At 38.7% G+C, this 22,446-nt stretch overlaps 1 protein-coding gene across 5 annotated transcripts in view; it reads left to right on the top strand.

Moving 5' to 3' along the window:
• The window catches only part of LOC111029624 (zinc finger homeobox protein 3), a 101,916-nt gene that overhangs the window by 10,834 nt on the left and 68,636 nt on the right, over positions 1 to 22,446 (top strand). For 2 of the 5 annotated variants that reach the window (XM_022308705.1, XM_022308706.1), the window contains exon 1: positions 17,033 to 17,314. The exons of 2 other annotated variants lie outside the window; for them this stretch is intronic. The gene's annotated coding sequence lies outside the window, so the exon portion shown is untranslated. Of the gene's footprint in view, positions 1 to 17,031; positions 17,315 to 22,446 lie in introns of those variants that run through there. One more of the 5 variants, XM_022308702.1, reaches the window with a different exon arrangement.

Below are 22,446 nucleotides of genomic sequence, written 5' to 3'. Positions count from 1 at the left end.
CGTCGTCGTATCGTTGTCGTCGTCGCGTACAGACAATTGTGGCTGTGGTGGGTGTACGCGGCGGAGGTGGTCCATTAATGGTCAGCGAAGACGAAACGATAATATTTTTTGTCATTTCAATAAATCGGGTTGCCCCCACTCTATACTAGATCGGAAAAAAATATTAATAACCGGTTATACCGATTTCCTTCGCCTCCTACGCGGCGGCGGCTTATTTGCGGGAGTTTTGATTTTAATTAAATATCCTCGACTACCACCTATATTACAATATATTTTATAATTTATAATAATAGGTACTCAAAATATGTCGCGCGTATAACAGTGATACAGATTTTTTATTACCGCCGTAGATGTATCTTACCTACATTTGCGTAGTACCTACGTACCTACTTATATTATAGCACGAAATCGGACAGTATTATAATCGTATTACGTAACGGAAATGGAAATAATTTAATAATAGTAATAATTTTATCGACAATAACGCGGATAACAATATATTATAATGGGACGAAAAAACGGTTATGCTCGCGATTTTGCGAATTCGATAGTTGTCGATCCCTCTTCCTCGCCTCTCGCCATGGATGGCACGACCTGGCCGTACATCGAGTGAGAAAATTATTATGCAAATTATGCACAGGGGAAATATTGTCGTATATTGTTTATTGTTAATGGGACCTGCGGGTTGGTTTCGGCGTCACCGAGTATGGAGCGTATGTGTGTGTGTGTGTGAGTGTAATATCATTCCGCGGTGGTTGTGGCCGCGGCGGCAACGTCTCGACGACGACAATTTTAAGAGGAGGGTGCGCACGGGTCCCCTTCAGAGTGCCGCAGCAGGTCTGAAGTGATGCGCGACGATTTCGCAAATTCTACGGCTTCTAAGACCGTCACACCCCGCCCCGTGCCCCGGCTTATCGTCTCGGCCGTGTGCGTGTCATGTACACGGCTGCGAAAAATTTATGGTTGACAATTAACCGTTTATTAAAAAATAAAGAAAAGAAAATCTCCTCTCGTATATAATATAATGTATAAATCGCGTATATGAGAATATAATGGGTAAAAGATATTGACGCTCGCGCACACACACACGCACACACGCGCTTCCCCTCGAGTCGTAAATAATACACACGTAACTCGTCCAGTCGCTGCAGTATTGCCGTGTAAAAAGGGTTACATCGTGTTAAACGATTCACAATTGGAACGGTTATTATTCGCCCCAGATACGATATCTACCTCTCTTACCTATGTAGGTATACGGTCCCGTGACGACGTGCCTTATAGAATTGTATTATTGTATACCACCTATCTACCTGCAGTGCACATATTATTATTATTATTATATATAGTTACGATGTCTATAATAATAATAACCAACGTCGGCGGCGGCGATTGGGATCGTTCGAGATCATCCGAGTCGTCGCGGTCGTCGGGGTCGGACGGCGAAAATGCGCGCACGTCGATAGTTTTACGGTTTCGGTTATGCCTATAGAGGCAATGTTACATAATAATAATAATAATACGTTGTGGCGTCGGCCCCCCTTAGGATGACGATATACGCGTGTAATTCGCATCGCCGGCGGTTTGCAATTATTATAATATTATTATCCACTATTTTTTCATTTTATTTTTTGTCATTTCAATTTCTCTATTTGCCATCTGCTAATATTTAAAAAATGTTATTTTTCACACTAGGTAATTAAAACTCTTCTTTAAATACACATTCGTCAGCATAAAGCGTTGTGATCTACACGTTTTTCCTCATCTTCGCTACCTACCTATATCATAAACACGCCATAACTTAATAATATTATTAAAAAGGTCATTATTTCCTGAATCGTAGATGACGACTGCTCTCTCCTTTCCCATTATTTTATACGATTTCGGTGATTGTACAGTATTTTTCTTAACGAAAACAATTGGCAAAATACTCGGTTTTTTATACAGACGAAAAAACGTGTTCCGTCACAACTATATTATATAATTATTTCGTTTTGGTCGACTTTATAATAACGATGATCAGTAAAATGTGATATGATAATGAACAACGTATTGCTGTTTCTTTTTCGCGACGTATGTGATTAATTACGTATTATTTTTTTAAATATTTTAATTCGTCCCGACTGCAACGACGTTTGATTGCAATAATTATTGTTGGCAGCTTCATAATTATTATCTCTAACCGACTTTGGGGGAAACACAAAAGTGCTTGTATAATAAAATTGGATTCGATTTATGAAAAAATACATGGGAATTTATATACTACGATTTCGAATATTGTTGGTTTAATTTGCGGTCGATACGTGAACACATAATAATACATAAATATTACTGTATAGATCTGTGCAGGTCGACCGGGCGGCGTTCTCACGATATAACGAATGTTTGAATTGTAGGTACGTGCAGGTCGGCCATTGTGGATGGACAAAAAAAATGCATTTGGATATTATTATATGTTATATTATTATTATTATGAATCATTATATTATTGTGTGCGCTGCGCATGGGTCGTCCGGTGTGTTGTTGTTGTGTGTCCGAAAACCGCGGGACGTACCTATATTATATTATGTATGCGTTGAACATTCCGACCGGTGGTGTCGTCTCACGCGGCATAAATCCCTAATGAATCGACCCTGACGGTCAGGTGAACCCCTGCAGGATCCAGCTCGTGTATATTATATGTGTGCGCACTGCTGCAGTATACAGAGTGACGACGATCGCACTCGTCCGGTGCCTTATAATTTTTCCGATGTAAACCCATAAAACCACGTTTATTACAAACTGAAAAAAACAACCTAATGAATATCAGAGGCGTGTGTGCATAGCGTTAACACTTCTGCCCTACAAAACACACACACACAAAAGCGCTACAAGTCTGTCAATATATTATAATATTATATGTTATATCTTAAATTTACATATTATATACAACGTTCGGTAAGAAAAGTTTACGAGTGTATTTCTATTTTCGATAATAATTGTATATTAAACATTGTAATGGTGTAAAAATGTTAATGAATGGTAGCGTTTTATCGGTTTTATTGTAATTAACGTGCAGTCCTGCTTAGTCGACACTGTAGTATTATAATATTGAACGTTGCGTGGTGGTATCTATTTAGTTTTTGAATTTCCAATACCGTTCTAGTTTAGAAATTAATATTTATCCGATCTCTTCGTTATTTTTATCGTCTGTGAGATGGCATCCGGAATAGTTGGCAAACGTCGACAATTATTACGCATACAACAAACATACCTATGTGTTACATACATATGTATAATTGATAATACGATACAATATTATTATGCATGCGCACGCATATTATATTTGAATATTTAAAGAAATTTTAACGACTCGGACGATTGAATAAAAATTAAAAATTAACTTCCCGCGCGTCCTTTGTGTTGTAAGACACGCGGAATAGAGGAACCCGTCCGGACGAACTCGCAGCCATAATATAATATGCGGCCGGCGCGGCGGCGGTCCAATTATTGTCATTATAATAATATTTTAATATTATACACGCAGGTATTAACTGTATTAGTCCGCGGGCGTCGCGAGTTTATTATATATCTATCGGCACCGCCACTCGTATCGCTCTGTATAATATTATACACAGCTACATAATATCGTGAACACTATCCGGATGACGCGTTCGGTGCGGTCGCCGCGCCGCCGCCGGTTTTACCTGTACGGAAACAAACGAAATAATACAAAAAATATAATATAATATAATAAAATATATATTTTTTTCCTTCGGTTCTCTTCCAATATCGTTGTATTATGTGTGCGCATTGTATACTCACTGCACAAGACACACGCCCTCTTCCACGTGAATTATCGGTGTCCCTGGATTCGTGTCAAACCGAAACGTATTCATCTAAATAATGGATTACCATTACCCATTATTAAGGACGGTTTATTTCTTCCCGTCCGATCACGATCACGTTCCCGCGGCCCTTGTGTACGATTACTTACCAGCTATTATTATTTCAAATAGTCATCTATGGCGGCGACGGCGGCGGGCATGTGTCGTCTCGTCATGTGTTTTCGTATTTAGTGTAGTTTTTACGTTGCCTAGGTAAAAACGAAACAAAAAAAAGAGAGGAAAAAATGTTTAATTAACCGGTATTGGAATTGTGCTGTGTGGGTGCGGAGAGACCAGCGCGAGGGAGGGGGCGGTGTCCTTTACTTTAATTGCCTGTAATCACACACCTCCCATTATTATACACTACGAATTACTGCAGAGACAACAGTGTAATAACGTGCCCTATTGCTATCACGGCAGCCATAATATTTCGCGCGTTGCCCCGGCACACATATTATATACACACCAACACACAGGAAACCGCATTCTGCTCTTTCTCCAATGGAACGCAGTAATGGGTATTATAATGATAAAAAAAAAATAATTATAATTATCGTAACAGCGTAATGATAATGATAATAATAAAAATAGTTATTCTAATTCCAAAATAATAATAATAATAATAAAAACGCTAACAAAACTACGCGTATCCGAAAGTAATTAACTATCTCAATTATTATTTTTTCTGCCACAGAACACGTAAAGTAGTTATTAACCATCATTATGTCGTTCAAAAACATATTTTTTTGTATTAATTTCGTCACTACAAATATCTATACACACATATTATGCATACACGTGTATGTAATATTATATAATATAGTGGCGGTTTGGTAGGACACGTTACGTATTTTTTTTTCATTTATCGACACGGATCTCCGCAAAGTAATAATTATCATTGTTCGATTGGATGACGATAAAAAAACAGCGGAACTGCCCAAAATTTTACACCACCTGTATGCCTATCGTGTGTGTGTGTGTGTGTGTGCGCGACTATCGACGATCGCTGTTGTATATAGTAATGTTAACTATTTAAAAATATAGACGTGTTCAAGTTTTGCACGTTGACACTCAAATGTTGCTCTTTGAGTTTTACTGTACATTCAGCCATAGGATTCTCTAAAAACAAGTAAATATATACGTGAGCGTTTCAAAAGATATTTAAACATATTTTTCATTTGATCTTTCGTAGAACTCGTCGTTTTTTTCACCCGATGCAGTTATAACTACAGACACTTGAAATTAAAAGGAACAAATTTTTTTTATAATATTATAATAATAAAAATAGATTTTTTTTTCATAAATCTCGTTTACACGGTTTTTTCTCGGCTTGACGACAACACGTCTTGTTTAGGTTTACGGCAAACAGACGGTCATTCATTCAGCCGGTGTCGGCGGCATTCAGATTTTTGTGTTTCGAAAATAATTCGTTGTGGCACAATATATAGCGAGAAACAAACGGCAATTATAATATAATGTTATAACGAACGGTCTCCTCCTATATAGTAGACGTAAGAAGCAGTTGAGAACATCAGCAGCAGATTAAACACATACCACGAGCGTTTGCCAACCGAACAAGAGCGCGCGCTCTCGTATGTGTGTGTGTGTGTGAGAGAGAAATGTATCTGTAAGTCTGTTTGGGGGAGGGGGTGCGAGAGAGAGTGTGGAGATGAGTGTATACGAGAGGGTGAGAGGAGACGTCTTGCTCGACAAAGAGATTATGCGAATAAATCATCGTTTCGGTCGTTTCCCGAGACCAGTTTTATTTCTGGTGTGTCCGGCAATAACAATTAAACACACACAAAATATATATACATATGTATTATAATCTCTTAGCGCACACATAAATATATGTACATTTAAATAAATTAATATCTCATATGTGGTGTATACACGAACAACAATCGTAATAATAAGAGTAAATTATATTTTATTAACTCATTTGGCGTTTCTTCAAACTTCTCGAATCCTTATAAATAATAAAAAAAAAAATACATAAAAAACACTCTTTGGGTTGGGCCCCGACACTGAATTCCACTGCACAGTCACTGTGTGCGATATTTAAATAAATAAATAAATATATATATTTATACTTATGAAACGTCGTCGAGCCCACGCTATTTCGGGTTTTTATTTTTTTTTATTTTAATTCAAATTAATGACCGTTTCTTTGACACACTTGTCCCCTGCATGCGCGCACATGTATATATTATATTGGCCCCGTTGTCTCCTATACGGTTTTTAATTAATTCGCATATTTCATTAGAAAACCGACCGCCGCGGCGAGTTCATTAAACAACACAACGGGCATGCTAAGAAGAAAACGTCCCCGGCTAATTAACGCGCGAGCCCGGTCACCAAAAAAACACAAAAATCTTTTTAAATATAGCACCGACGCGTTTATTTATTTATTATTATTATTATTATTATTTTACTTTAACGAGTCTGTTTGAATTCACGTTTAAAAAGTCAAATCCTGGGCAGCGAGTTTCTCGTTATTTGTTGTTAACGCGTTCTATGGTCACCGACAACAATATTACCTGTACTATTACTATATTCTGTATACTACAGCTGCTACCGCGATAATCGTAAAAGAACAAATCGTGCGGACGAGGCTGGTTTTTTTTTAGTTTACTCGGTACAAACGCACACATCGTAAACGATGTTGTAGTCGGTACGTACATTGATATCGATGGAAACGTCGTTAAAAACGTTAAACGGTTGTCGTACGCAATCGGGTCGATGTATAAATTATAAACATTATTATCACTATTATTGTTACCTATCCCGTACGATGCTCTCTTCGGTTCACTTAATACTTTTGCGTCGGGCGTATATGACTCAGAATCCGTTCTCCTCACGCCCCCCTCTCCCACTGTCTTTCACCGCGAAAACAGCCGTGTTCGGTTTGTGTGTATGTCTAGAATTTGTACGTTATGACAGTATGACACCATGTCTGGCAGTCGTTGTTTATCGCGTTACACTATATAGGCGACGGCGGGCGGGCGGCGTTGCAGTTCGGACCGTCGGCGGCCCACCGCAAACGGAGTGACCGAAATTAAGTATTCCATTAATGCTTTTATTTTATAACCGGACCATAAAGTACAACGGAAGACGACCGCGGTAGGGAGGTGGAATCTAAATAGAAAGAAAAAAATATATATACATGATAATAATAAAAATTAGAATGTATATAAGGTGCTTGTAAGTTATATGCAAGAAACCGTTTTTTGTCTCTTTCTCTGCACAGTTACCGTCTCTCACTCGCTCCCTCGCACTTGGAAATCCTGGTCTCTGCTGCACGTGTATGCGCCTCGGCTTTCACGGATACCTATTTTATATCAAAACGAGATTTCTCCGTGTGCGACCTCCTCCCCCTCCCGCGGTACACTTAAACTCTATATACGTGAGCAAAAATACATTGATTTCAAATTAGCGACGACTACACGTTATATTATTATACACACACACATAAACGCCTTGAGTGTACTTCCATGTATGTGTGTAGAAAGAAAGGAAACAACTGTTAATTATCGCTTCAACATTATATTTATTTATATATATATATACAACCCCGACTGACCGACGACAACGCCCACGTCCTCGGCGGTCGCCGACTCCGCACATTATGAGATTATCTTTTAGTGGGTGTGTACGGTGTGCGTACATTTACGTGCAATAATACTAATGTGAAGGTTGTCGGACGGACGGAGAGACGTAGAGTGAGGGAGAGAGACGAGTTGAAAAATAGGCAAAAATAATAAATTAATGGCGCCCATTGGGGTTGACGTTGTGTGTGTGTTCATTCGGCGACGTGTCAACTGTCTTTTAAAGGCTCGTATTGTTCTCAATTAACCGGACACAGGTAGGTACATAAACGACAACAATGCGACGGCCGTCGCTTTTATATATAATATATATGTAAGGTTATGTGTGACGCGCCGCCAGATCCACACTTCTCTTTGACCGTGCGTATTTTTTTCTCTTTACTTGTCCGATAAATCTTAAATAATGTATTTCGGCCTATGGATTATATATACTTTGTTTTCCCTTGTATATTATTCTCGCTCACATAGCCTATTTCGTAGACGCCATTACCTTATTTCAAACCCATTGTACGGCACCGTGAAGTCTTAACCCCGCAGCGTGCGTAAAATGCATGAAATACTTGTTTCAATAACTTCAAATCTCATATAGGTCTGACACGACGTTTGTAGGTTTAATACAATATAATACGGTCGCCACCGCAGCAGGTAACAATAAAATACGAATACCCACAATCGTCGGCTTTTCTTGATTTTCAGTCTTCCCCCATTCCATTATCCGCCAAAATATTATCTGTCATGCACAGTATATCCACCAGCTTACCTATAATATAATAAAACTGCCTGGTTTACGTCACGGAACAACAATGTGGATACAGATATTTAAAACTATTTTGGAATACGTTCAAATCCGTTGATCGAACGCGTACCAATTATATATAAATATTATTACATTTGTCATATAGTCACACAATATTTAATATTATAATCGCATATAATGACTCGTCTTTACTCGTTATTATTCAACGCAATCCGTGTACTTCAGTCGCCCTCTCTTCACATTATTCATAAGACACGCGATGACCGTTGAAAAAGTTCCAAAGTGAACGATGATGAGGAGAGGTGGAAGAGTTCGCGATGTGTGCGCGCATAAACGATTGCTGCACGTGAACGGTTGTATAAGGTTGTCATCAACTGCACGAAATTGCTTTGAAATCAAAAACCGTTAGAAAATAAATTTTTTTTTACCTATATCGGGAAGTAAAGGATAAATCAAATAAGGTTTATTTGGATAGGTCTATCGCATCCGTCTTATCCTTATACTTTTGAGCCTTTTCGGTGATCAATTTTTCAAGATTTTTACACGTTTTAGCGTCCAATGGGAAATATATATATGCATATATTTTTGTTTTACTCTACGCTTGGGCCGTTTTATTTATTTATACGGTGCAAACGTTGTAAAAATAAAAACGTATCGCCAAAAGCCGTGTTTGCAGGGCTCCCGTCTGTCGATTTTTCCGAGTTTTTTCGGAGAACTTCATGCGCCGCCCTCACCACCGTTCTTGCTGTGCTCTTTTTTGTCTTATTTCGTATGCGTGTTGTATGCATGGGATTTTTTTCCTATGAAACTGTTCTCCTCATGTAAGAAATAATAAAAAAAAAAATTATATATATAAATATATAATAATGTAGGTATAGTATAATACGCGAACAAGAAGGTATGCCTTTTCCGACGTCTACTTATTCTTATGGAAATCTCCCTTTTTTCTTTACCCCTGCTCTATCCGCCACGTGCACAGGTTCTCTCAACCTCCTTTCCTTCTTTTTTCTCCCTTTTTTTTGTCTTTTTCATACATGTTAAGTTTCTCCGTTCCCGTTTTTCATTATTACGTGTTCTTTCAGTTTCCCGCATCCAGACTAATGTATATGTATGGGTGCCCATTTCCATTAAAACTTTTCCCCGTCGCGCCGCTGCTAACCATCCACCACTCTTCACCATACCATCCCCTCACCACGGCTCTCCGCACACTAGTCGTCTGCCGCCGCCGCCTCCCCGTGAACCCGTCACATCCGCGGCTACTATTTTCAAGACGTACGTATTTTATTAATGCCGCCCGCTCCTCGCCGTCGCCCCATTAGACGACCGTTGAATTATTAAACCGTTTTCGTTCTTCCTTTATATGCTCCCGTCCGGCATTTGCGGCCCGCCGCGTCCGCACATAAAAAGCGCCGCTTTAGCTCGTGTGCGTATATTATTTTATTATATTAGACAGTAATATATATATATATGGCTGGGTTTTGTTGTCCACAGTCGCAGTATAACTAGGCCAAACTCGCCGAGAAGTTTGTTATTATTATTGGTATTAATATTTTAATATGTATTATAATGCATATGATATATATAATGGTGGTACTCACGTACCTATATAGATGTAATAATAAAATAATAATAATTTACCAACGCTAAGTGGTTTGTGCAATCGAGTGCGTCAGGTTGTATGCATGTGTGCGTAAATAGAAAACGTCACGACGATGAATGCTCTGGCATGTTTTTGCATTAACGTAAATTTATTATTATTATTTTTTTTTTAATTATTATCACTTGACAGGTCTTTTGAGGATTTTTTTAGACGCGTTTTCCGAATACCACCACCGCCTCGCGTCTTTGAGCCCGCGCCGGTTTTTATGAGTCACAGACAAAATATCTTCGTGTACACAAACGCGCTCGCGCATTTCTTCGTTCTCCACTTTGTTTTTTTATTACCAACACCGAAACCCGTTTGCCCGCATTTTTTTTTTCGTTTTAATGTCATCCGTGTTAATTGCACCGCCAGCCACACGTAATGTCTGTCTGTGTGTATAAAGGTGCAAAAATATCGGCACGGTTGCATCGATCGAGCTGTGAGAGACTGCAGTGATGCCGATTTGGAGTGAGATAGGGAGTAAGGGAGTTGAAGAGAACCGAAAATCGTGTATATAAATGGTATCGGAATGATTTTTAATTAACAGTAGGACGGCGTGTGTCCTTCTGTTATTTCTTTCTTTCGTATTTATTTTTTATCATTCTCTCCGGCTGCTCGGACAAAAGGGGCTTAATTAATTATATGATTGATCGGGCCATTAGGTACTGGCGTGGGCGCCTCATCAATACCTATCTGATTTCGCGTCGCGTGCAATTTATAACCTCAATGACAACGCGGGTCTTGTGTTTCTTCTCCGGTTCAATTAACCCCGTCGGGGCCCCACGAAGGTGATTAAAACCGACACTTTGGGCTGTCATTTCGATAGTGTTGTAGTCGTTGCCACCGTCATTTGTGGGAATATGAAAATTAGACGCTTCTTCTTTCTGTATAGTAGTCGATCATTATATGATTATATATGTATTTTAGTTTAGTCCATTATATATTTCATTAGGCATATCTGTTCGGAAAAATGTTATATCGCAACGATTTGTTCCACTGCTGCCGCCGCCCCCACCGCCACTGTTTTATTGTGTCTGGTAATGAAAACCAAAGGAGGATAGTTGGTGGCCGACTGCTGACGGATGTCAAGTGCCCACTTACGTTTTGACGCGTCCGGCAGCTGGCCAAAGAATTATTGCCCATTTCTTTGCTCACATTATTATGATTTTGCTAACAAATCGTTTCCCATGTGCGTTTTGCTTCCACGATGTGCAGCTCATTTTCTTATTATTAATTTTTGATAAATATAATTCGTATTATATTACACGTACGTTACAAAATTATGTTCGTTTTTAGTTTAGAAAAAAAAATTAAGTTGACTCGTAACCGTTTTATATTATTTTATTTATTGCCTCGAGGTAAAGTCTGTTTTAATTCGTTTTCAAGTTTACGGTTTTGTAAGTTTACCAAAAAAAAAATGCAATGTAACACACCGTTTAGCTGTATCTATACTAGTGCGCTTATCCTATAAAATATTTTAAACGCAAAATATAGTTACGGACGTTACGGTAAAACAGGTTTTCAGTGCCCAGCACATTATTTCCATATATATTAACGAAATGGCAAAGACGTCTTTGTTAGAATATAATTTCATTGTCGGAATTAAGTTTAAGTATTCAAATCAAAATTTATTTCAAACAACGTAAACGTAATAACTTGTTTCCAATCGATTTAAGCTATTTGTTATGGACCAGCAGCCAGCAGTGGAATTTTTCTCAATATTGAATAATAATAACAACACAAAGTCCCCATAAACTCATTTCAATTTTCTTTTGGACCTTATTGCTCGGGTCCTTCAATTATACCGAAGAAGGACGAAGCAATGTGGTAGAGATGATTTTCCCCCCAAGACGTTCTTTCTCGATAATATTTAATATATTTAGGAATGCGACCCTACGAAAATATTGGGCTTAATGAAAAAATATATTACCCGATTTCTTGTTCCCGGCATTTGCTCTGTCGAAACGGCCACGAAGGGTTCTGAAGGATTTGTTTATTTACAAATCGAAGGTCAAAAAAATGTCCGGTTTAAAGGCTCATTTTTTAATAATCTTTTTTTCATGCCTATAAATATATTATGTTTATTTCGGAGAAAAAAAGCTCCCCTCGTCGGCTGAAATTAATTCCTTTTTACACGATCGTTGAACATGAAATCCCACTAATTAATCGCAACGGTCATTAAAAAAAAAAATCTCCCCCATTTGCAAAATACTTTTCTCGTTTAAGACATTAGGAGTGTTTTTTTTTAATGATTATTATTCGGTGTAAAAATACTAAACTAATTTTTTTTATTACATTAAACTTTTCATCGTTGTTGTTTACATCGGTTTTTAATTGCTGTAATAAACACGAATTGCCAACGGTACGACACTTTTCCCCCTTTGGGTATCAAGTAGTATTAAATTTCGCTCGCGATTTTACAAGCACAATTAACGCAGCAACAGTTTACCGTCAAGAATGAATTAATTAAATTTCCATATTTTCCGTCTATATAATTTCATGACTTAAAAGCGGCATTATTTAACAGGACATAAAGAGGGGCTTTTGTCGCTTCCCCTCGTCGGATGTTATTGCCCTCAAGTGCGCATATGACATTGTACATAATAATATAGCAATAACATGTATCGAATTCCATATGTTTTGGTGGATTTAAAAAAAAAAAAATGTTTATTATAGTTTTTAAAAGTTTGTCAATTGAAAGCAATTGTTCTCGAAAATGATCGAGATTCATGATACATCATAAAATAACTATATAATTTTTCCTGAGCTCCTAGACCTATACACCTAGGTAGGTATAGTATATTAGAACCGTGCGTCTGGTGTCTGCAAGAGGGTTTTTCCTAGCTTACGTGTGCGCGTATATGTGTGAACGTATAAATTGGCTAGACGGTTTATTTTTTTTCTCCCTAAACACGCGTAGTGCAAATAGGAAACATTGTACGATAGGATTTTCCGCTATTTACTACGACACACCGCCACAACGCTATTCTACGACTACGACTACTACAATTACTGCTCCTGTTGCTATATATATACATCTACATTCTACACCACTAATACAGCAATACTACAACTGCACGACTGTATTTATGTACACATGTGTGCGTGTTCGTACCGAAGTCGTTACTTATATACGACCTATAAGCGCGCGTTGGTGCGAAAATTCCGGAAAAACCATTGACCGGCGCGGCAGTTTTCTCTCACACACACACTAACACTCGAACATTGCAAGTTTCTCGGGTATATGGTCGTTTTTAATTTCTGCGGGCGTCCGGGCAAAAACAACGGGCGGTCAATTAAACCCACCGCGCGTCTGTGCTTCCTCTTCTCATGCACGCAGTGCTCACGTCGTCGCTTATATACAGAAGAGCGTGTGATCGGTGGGAAAGCGGGCTGCGGGGCGAGCGTGTTAGCGGCGGCATGGACAACGGGTGGATGGGCGGGAGGGCGGTTAAATCGCCGGGGCACCAGGCGCCGGCCGGACAAACGACGCGGTCTTTAATGAGCTTTTGCGCGTTCATTCTGGCAACGCCGCCGCCACCGCCCGGCCGTCCGCCTTTGCATGAGTGTGTGTTATTCGTATGTATGTATACGCATGTATATATATGACGAACGGTGGACTTGGGACGACGGCGGTGGAGGGGAGGTAAGTTTTTCCCCACTCGGTTTAGGCTTTTAATTAATGGAAAAACCCGTGGTATGTGTATGTGCTGGTGTGCTCGGAGAGGGGGAGAGGCGAATGGCGACTCTGAGATATGCCCGGGACCCGAAACGTAAGCATCCAATTTATCTAATTGTTGAAGACCTCGGCAGAGAGCCGGACGGGGTACGACGAAGGCCGGCAAAGCGGGGAAAGGAGGGTGGGAATACAGAGAAAAAGAAAATAAGGAAAAAAAAGAATAACCCCCGCGCAGTATAAACCATCGTATAAACTGCTGCAGCTCGGTCTCAGGACGAGTGTGTGTTGTATTTGCGCTTGCTTGCGTGTGCGTGTCGGTGGGGATGATGGTCGAAGAGAGACGTGGAAGTGCGGTGTTAGGTTAGGAAATGAAAAATAATGGCTGGACTCGGGTCAATATTAATAACGGCCGGCCGTCGCTTAATTAATGTGTGTATGTATGTATGTATATATATATATTGTATATTATTTTATCGACGGAAAAGAAAATTATATATGACTGCCGCGTTTCGTCTTTCCGAGCGCTGGGGACTGTGGTGGAAGTGCGTCATAATAATATGGATGAAACAAAAACAATAATCTCACTAACGGCTTTTTAACGACGGCGACGACTTTGGATATCGTCACGACGACGACTTGCGAGTTTACCGTGTACAATAATAAAAGCATGTCTGTGTGCGCGGGCGCGCGATCGCGTGTGTGTACGTTTGGCGGCCGAACCCTTGACCTAGTCACAGGTGACGTCATCAGGGGCGCGAATCCCCGCGGACTCCCATTCATCTGTCGCTGCCGGCCGCCGGTCATCCCATTGAAAAAACGCCGTCGCGGTACGAATACACACTCACTCACACACGCACTTAACCGCGGCGGTGCGTTTACACACACAACCCGGAGAGCCGGAAAAGGGTGTTTTGTGTGATGTGCGATGTGTGTATATGTTTGTATTTTGTTGGTTTTACGCACTTTGTAAAAGTCTGTCGCACTTGGTTTCCGGACACCGCAAACGCGGGGCGGCGGTGGCGCTGGTGTATATATTTTATATGACTATTTCGTCAACAGCCCGTAAACCGAGAACTGACAACAATAATATATTTATATAATCTACTCATATAATATTATATTTAATAATAATACTATGACATGTTTTTACTGTTTACGCAGACACACGCGATTCGCCTCTTGTGCATGTGGTAGTCAAATTCCATCTCAGTGCATACGTCCCTATGTCACAGATACACAATATTATTTTGCATGCAATTAATTCGTGGTTTTTGTGGTTCATTGAAATTTATTGTGCAATCGTAGTACTAACTAACTGCGATAATGTCTGCGACAAACTGCAAACTTTTTGACTGTTGCAGTCGTTTCGAAAGTATTATATTATAATGTTTTTACAGAACGTGTCCAAACAACGGTTTTAGGGCGTTCGAACATTTTTCGTAGGTCGACAATGTGGACCGTATCGTATGCGTGATTTATAATATACCGGCAGTGCACGTGCATATATACATATATATTATAGGCAGATAAATCATTGAATCGTTATTCCGCTTAGTGTTAAATTTGAAAACCTCGGCGGTGGTACCGTGTATTGTTGTAGGCGACGATTTGAAATGAACGTGTGTGGGTTGACAATGTGATTTTCAAAGAAATGTCAAATTTCGGTTTTTACCTGTGTGTGTGGTCAAAACGATCGATAATATGATGACGGTATACCTACACGTGTGAGCTGCTGCATCGTGTAATAATTCTTTGACGAACGAAATCCTTTTTAATACTACTGACGTGACGTTGACTTATCGACGGTTTCATTCGTATACGTATTTATTTCTTTCTCACCATTCAACAACGTGTATACATTATTATTATTATTATTATTGTGTATTACTTAAAAATCATATTGTACCATGAAAAGATATTATTTTTATTTGACCAAACCGTTCAGGTCCCGAAGCGAGTGACGTTAAAATCGACAATGACTCTTTTGTTGCAGTATAACCGAGAGATGCGTTCGGGCGGGATTCGTGCAAGGTGTTCTATATATAGTGTACAAATAGTCATTTCCGCCCTATCCTATTATTTATCGCCGTGCAGTAACGCCGAGATAATTCTTCGAATCTGTCTCGGATTCGTTCATTGTGTGTGATCATTCACTACCTATAAATCGATTTTTGGATTCTGATGTGCGTCTTACCTAAACAAAATAATATGATCTGAACTCGAGGCGACGACATAATAATTGTTGAAAAAAAAATATAAATTGTGTTTTTGAAAATGCTGATTGATTTTCGAAAAATTATTTTTGTAGTATTTAATTGTGCGATGCTATTTGTACGTGCTAAATACGGTGAAAGATGCCTACCTAAAATATTAAAAAAAATATTGTTAAAATATCATGACATTGTGTTTCGGTTTGTCGGCGAAAGAGTGAGGGAGAAGGTGATCATGTGTAACTGGCAGTGCTATCTTTGGGTCGCGCCGTCAACTAGTGTCGTCCGCCGCCCGAACGCGCGCACAACGGGCTACGCTCGCGGCCGTTGCGCGTCATTTTACAGAGCCTAAATAAAATATTATTATTATTCATTACAAAATAATTTTCTAATTGTTTTTATTAAAGGCCATCCAGTTCTGTGTTACGTTGTGACCTATTATTTGTCACACAGCGATCGGACGAGATAATGATAAGAATATATTAATTTAGTAGTAAATGTGTACGAAGTCGATATTTGAAATTTTTTAGGTAGGTAAATATTATAATATTAATTTACATTCAGCCGTCGTCAGAGGCGTAAAAGAAACCCGCCGACGACGCCTCGAGCACGATTAGCGAATCCGATATTATTATTGTTCATTATATTTTTATCCGCCTCCGGGGGTCGCGTTATTCTCTTCGTTTCTTCCCTTCCGAATTTTTTTCCTCATAATATTTTTTCGCATTTCGTTTTATACGCATTTCTGCGATCATAATTACTTTCGGTTTTCGGTCGCGCACACCCTTCCAAGGCGCGCACTCACCCCTCCCCCGCCGCACCACTTACCCGACTTCCTGATCGGCCACCGTCGTCTCCGTCGTCACCCTTCGGAGGCCGCCGCCGCAGTTCCCTCCCCTCCGACCCGCCGTCGCAGCCGCCCCGCGCGACGGCGGCGACGGTTTGACGTGCCGCATGCAAAACATCCCCACCACCAAGCGCGCGAATGGGTGGGGACCGGTCGGGACTCCGCCCTCCGTGCCCATTGCAGGGGAACCGAACCGAGCGCACCGGCACGTCGCGGCGTCGCGCACCAGTCTCCCGGCACAGAGCGCGCCCTCACGTACTGTTAGTGTCGAGTGATTTTTTTTCCATTTCCAACACAAGAACGCATTATTATTTTTTAAAAATTATTTCCGTTTCGTTCGATCGTTGTACATAATAATGTTTAGATAGCATATTAATATAATAAGTGTAATATCAATTATTATCGTATACATTGTGTTTTTTAAATATTTTTTTTCCGGGTTCTAAACAGTGTTTTTGTATTAGAATATTTTTTACCGTAAATCCGACGGTAAATTATATTAATATTTATTCGATAATCCGTCTCATCGTCGTCGTGTGCGTTCGTCCGTCCGTGATAATTCAGTTCGTTACCGCCGCGACATTCGCAGTTTCGAGTAAAAAAAATTCGGCTTATAGCAATTGTGTTTGTGTGCGCGTGTCCGCATGATTTTTCTACCCAGAGGATAGCAGAATTATCATTTTGGATGTCCAAACGACATGTTTAGAGGTATTTAACGACCCGATTTTTTATTATTACAAATGTTTTTCGGTCTCGATTCCTTAGTCTTGTAGGCGGACTCGACAAATATCATAATATCTTTAACGAGTGTTGGTTTTTTTGAGTATTTTCTGTTGTTGAGAATGTAGGTAGTTAGGTTGTTAATAAAACTTTGATTTCGGCCGTTTCCGTGGAGATTATATATTTTTAAACCGCGTTTGTTTATTTTTAATATTATTGTTATTATTGATGCTTCGTATATTTTTTCATACACCTACCTAAAATCTATACGTATATTATAGATATATTATAATATATAACCTTATATAATATATTCCAATATTCCATACGAACAGCGAACTAACCGTTGAGACGCAAGTTCAGCCGGCGCTTTTATACGTGCGTATTATTTAGAAGTACAATAGGTAATTAGGCGAGTCGATTTTCGATCGGTTAAAAGTCCACGGTATGTGGTGCGTGTTGAGTGTACATAACTGCATATTATGTACTTACGAGTGAGCGAAAACAAAGGCTTGTGTCACCACGTGCTCGCGACTTATCTAAGCACTCACGCACAATAATTATTATTTACGCGCGTTATCTGCAATTTACCGTGCCGGAGGTGTATAGGTCGCCAGATAAATCAGAAATTTCGTGTGCGCCGGAAGTTTATGTTTTATTTGTTTTTATTTTTAATTAAGTCATAAGTACATATATTACGGCGTAGGTATTATTAATTAATAATGATGTATTATTTTGTATTCAACATCGTACTTTATATTATTATGTTAGGTCAATATGTTTGTTTTTTATTATTGTATTTTTCTACCTGCTGCTGCGACAGACAGCAGTTTAGTAATACTGCTAGGTATAGTCTCCCGCTACTTTGCATATTATAATATAGTCTCCCCGCGGATGAGACGCTCGTGCCGAACCAGTTTCACGAGAAATTCAAATGAGATGAAAATTCAAAGTCTATCCCCGCGCTTCGTGGCGCAGGTACCTTATATAATGCACATATTGACGTTAGGGCCCGCTCGCACGTGGATCGCTGCACCGGGGGGAACGGTGCGCTTATGTAAATTTCTCGGGCACGTGACATAATAGGTATATAACAAAATATTAGAATAAACGAAATTTTACCCGACTTATGACAATGACATGTTTGGTATTTTATTTTTGTGTTAAACAAATCGTACATGTATATAATATATTATTATTAATTATACTTTCGAAACGGGATTAATGTGCATGTTTTGGCCATTTCGAAGCTATACGCGGGCGCTACGTACTAACCACGTCATGCAATAAAAATAATTGCGCAACACACGAGCCTCGCGTTTTAATCTTTATTAATTCCTTATAAATAAAAGCGCACACAAACGTTTCTCGGTAATGACTAATGAGTAATAAAGTATAATTACTGTGTTAAAAAAAAAAAATAAATATTTATAAAAAAATAATAATAATAAAATATACTCGTTTGTGTGTGTATACGGACGTTTATGTATATATATTAAAACTCGTGTTAATTAATGAAGGAAAAATATGGGTTCCAAACGGCTTTGAAATTATTTATGTCGAATATTATATTTTATTTGCCTGTCGTGTTGTTTATCGCTCCGGGAACGAAACCGTGGTAATTACTATATACGCGCAGCGGCCAGCGGACCAACTAAAACTATAGTAATACATAATATAATAATATGATTAATTGGACTCACGAATGTTTTTTAATTAATTAAACGCAATTAAAAACTTACAATAGGAAAAATCGTTTCTGGACAATCGAACCAGTCGGCGCGCGGCTAGGGCTCTTGCAGCGCATTCCGGTTTTTTCGGTGCAAATCGATTTTAGTCGAAGCAATAGGTACGATATATTATAGTACCGGTCGAAAATAAAATATATATGAATATAGTCCCGAGGGTAATTATAAATAATAATAACAACTCTCGACCGTGTGCGGACGGCTGTTATATTATATAATATTATAGTACTTTTGGTTTTTATGACATTCGTTTCCCGTTTTGACTCGAGCATACACACATACTTACCTACAGTCATATCTATATATCGTATATTGTAATTATATTACCTTTATTGTATAATATATACGTGTATTTTATCGGCCCATACCGCACACGTTCAAACTTGTACACCCGAACGCGTGCTGTATAAAAAGCATAACTATTTTATTACTGCTATCGTCGTGGTGTCCTACGCGCGATTTTTGACGTTTTACGGCGCCCCCCGCCCCTCTCTACCCTTGAACTTGGCGCGCGAGCCGTCGAACCGTTTGTTAGTTTGTTTGTTTTATTTTAGTTTATTTTTTTTATTTACAACATTATCGAAAAAATAAACGGTCGTATAAATAAAAAATAACGTTCCACTCGCGTCGTCGTCGGTTTCTTTGCTTTGGGTATTTTTTTTCTCTGAGTCTGCGTCCACCGCGGTCCCAAGGACCATGAATAATTAACGAATCCGTGCGAGAGAACCGAGTATAATTAATAGACATGCGTGGGGAAGAATTAAAAAAAGTAATAACGTATATGTACACATATATTATGTTATATTATATTATATTAATAATATATACCTGTATAATATATCGGCTATCGTCGTCTTAGTCGTATAGTCGTCGGCGGATGGTCGTCTCCTCTCTCCGAATAACGAGAATTACTGGTTTTTTTTTTATATTTTCGGTGACCACCAAGTTTCCCCCCGCAGCGGGTTGCCGGGTCAGAGACAATGTTATCGCCTCGAAATCTCGTCTTGTTTTATTATCTGGTTTCTGTGTACTCGTGTATACGTATATTCATATTAAATTTGTATATATATAGTACCTATTCCGCGCTATCCGCGATTAGGATACCCGTTGATTTTATATTCCGGTAGCGTTTTTAAATTTTTTTTTCTCCGAAAATCATACTATTTTCATCTTATATCTCGTGCCGTCATTATTGCTGCTGCAGCAGCCACTCTCTTCGACAGCTCTTCCATATTTTATACACCTAATATACACAAAACGGGTGTACCTATATTTTGACGTAATCGTGTGGTACCTATCGTATAAAACTAAACTACTAAACGGCACAATTTTTGGTTGATATACACACTCGTCGTTTAATGCCAACTATACTATGTGGTGTATATTTATTAATTTCGCATTTTACAGAATAATTGCGGTCGTCTGTTCTTACTGTGTCATCAGTCATTACTAGGATTAGGATGTGTATGACTTTAAAAACTCTATAAAATAGAATGATATAGAATTATAACGTATGAACTCACAACAATCAGAACTAATTTTCTATATTCCTTAAAAATATACTGAACCTTTTTTAATAGATTTTAAATAGAAACTACCAGCTACACATGTTATATTTGCGTTTTCGAGTTTGTTGAGACACCAACATATTAATACCAATATAACTCGTATGTCTGTAAAAGCATCATGTATGACACGTTTGTGTAGCGTGAACGAGCACATGTACGCGAGTGTGCAGTGTACAAATAACATTTGTTATTATGTTTGATTATGTTTATTATGTTCTTTTAAATCTAAAATTTAAGAACAATTACCCATATAATGAATAATATATCATTTACAAACAAATATTAATAAAATCAAAAAACTATTTAATAGCTTTAGAAAAAAACTAAACATACTCAATATTAAATGTACCTAATGTAGACGTATAGCTTGTACTTTTCATGCCTACAAAAATATTTATAATTTGGTCTGCAATGTGCAGGCCTAAAATATTACTTATTATGTAAAATTCATAATAATCTAATTATTATTCTAACCTCACAATAGTTACTTTATTAGTATATATTGTATATTGTTAAAATAATATGTATATGTATAATAATAGGTAGGTACATTGATGACGGATACACGCGAAAATAATAATTATTGCGCGTACTAATTATAATTACGCGTATACAACGTGCGCGAATGCGGCGTATTATTATTGCAGAATTCTCTAGTATAGGTACATAATACTATTATACATATCTAGCCATAGGTAGGCGTCTGTTTCGCGTGAAGGCCGAGTTTCTCGCATATCGATAATAATAATTATCAGAACGGATGCATATTATAATAATATATCGTTCGAGCTCGATCGGCCGTTAATATATTATAGTAGGTATATAAAGCATGTATGTATCGTTGATCGGTGTATTAGTATTTTGTTCACTTCTCACACGTCCGTGCGAATTTTTCGTTCTTCCCCTGTTTTATTCGCGAGATTCAAATTCGGCCTCTACCGAGCGTTTCGTTTTCAACCGAATCGTCTGGTCCCGAGAACAATGACGATTGTACGCGTGCGTGTGCGTTTGTCGTGTGTGTTGTGTTGTACATATATATAGGTATATGTAATATGTGTATGTTGTGCGCGCGTTTGACGGACCTCATTTGGAATTCAAGATGGCCGGTGTCGCCGGGCTGGTGCGAGGGCGGGTGGTGGTTATTATTATGTGCCGGTGTTTTATTCTATTTAATTTTTTTTTTCGTTAGCGCTGGTAGTAGTCTTGTTCTGGTCGGATGATGAATAGGAAAACGGCAATTATATTATCGTCGTGTCGCCGACGGGAGAAAACGCGAAAACGGCTCGCGTAGTACCTTCCTATACATAACGCATAGCGAGGTACGCCTAACCGATATTCGTAATAGGTATATATGGGTAATAAATTTACGTGTTTTCACGTGACCGCCGTCGAAGAAATCTCCAACGGATTTTTTCGTTCCTCAAAAAACGCAGCTTCGGGGGATGTTTACTAATTAATATCGGGGAAAAACAAAAACGAAACATATTTGTTATAGGTATGCCAGGTACCCGGAGGCCGCGTGCATACGTAATTAACGCGCGAGAGAGCTAGCTCGCGCGCGCGCTCTCGGATAGCGTGATTTATCATTCGAACAGGTGTGTTTCTTCTTATTATTATAATGTGTACTAAGAAAAAAAATCATCGTCTTCTTATGCAGCATTGTAGCGTGTGCGGGAGGACATGCTGCGTATGGGTAACAAAACAAAATGTAAAAACCATTTTATATTAAACTATTTCTATAAAAATACCTGACTTAAAATACATTAGACGAAGCACACATATTACGAACATTTATAAAAATAAC

The sequence above is a fragment of the Myzus persicae genome, unplaced genomic scaffold, assembly GCF_001856785.1.
Source record: "Myzus persicae strain clone G006 unplaced genomic scaffold, MPER_G0061.0, whole genome shotgun sequence".
In the NCBI taxonomy this organism is placed as follows: domain Eukaryota; kingdom Metazoa; phylum Arthropoda; class Insecta; order Hemiptera; family Aphididae; genus Myzus; species Myzus persicae.
This window is presented reverse-complemented; position numbering and strand designations above follow the sequence as displayed.